Source organism: Asparagus officinalis, chromosome 4 (genome assembly GCF_001876935.1).
Source record: "Asparagus officinalis chromosome 4, Aspof.V1, whole genome shotgun sequence".
NCBI lineage: Eukaryota > Viridiplantae > Streptophyta > Magnoliopsida > Asparagales > Asparagaceae > Asparagus > Asparagus officinalis.
This window is the reverse complement of record NC_033797.1, coordinates 123,997,272-123,997,897: the sequence shown is the minus strand read 5'-3', so window position 1 is coordinate 123,997,897 and position 626 is coordinate 123,997,272.

The following is a 626-nucleotide window of genomic DNA, read 5'->3' as shown; positions in this document are numbered from 1 at the left end:
AGAGGCGGCGACTTCAGCGGCGACTTGAGGCGGCATCGGAGGCTCTGGGTTCGAGAGGCGATTGATGTGGCGGAGGAGGAGGGATTGGGGTCGGAGGCTCGGGTTCGAGAGGCGGTTGAGGCGGCGGAGGAGGATCGATTGGCGTCGTAGGTTTTGGGTTCGAAAGGCACTTGAGGTGGCGGCGGAGGAGGAGGAGGCGGAGGAGGAGGCGGGGGAGATTGGGATCAGGATTGAGGCGGATGAGAAAGAGGAGATTGGGAATTTGGGACCAGATTTTGTTTGTTTCGGTTTTGGGAATACGGGTGGGCAGGCAAACGGGCGAATAAACACTGCCCATTTAGTGCCCATTTAGAATAATGTAAAATGAACCCGCCCAATTAGGCCCATTTAATTAAATGAGTGGGCGTCGGGCGGGCCAAATGATGGGCGGGCCAGGTGGGTAAATGTGTATAGGCCAAAATTGACATCCCTACTCACACACCTATAACTTCAGTACCATTAATTCTTAATTCTATCCATTAATCTCCATACTAGCAAATTAATTTCCCCACTATCTCTCAATGTATGTGTTACCAAGATTTCACACTTCTCTGCAATTACATGTCTCACAAGACTTGTGCAAGTGC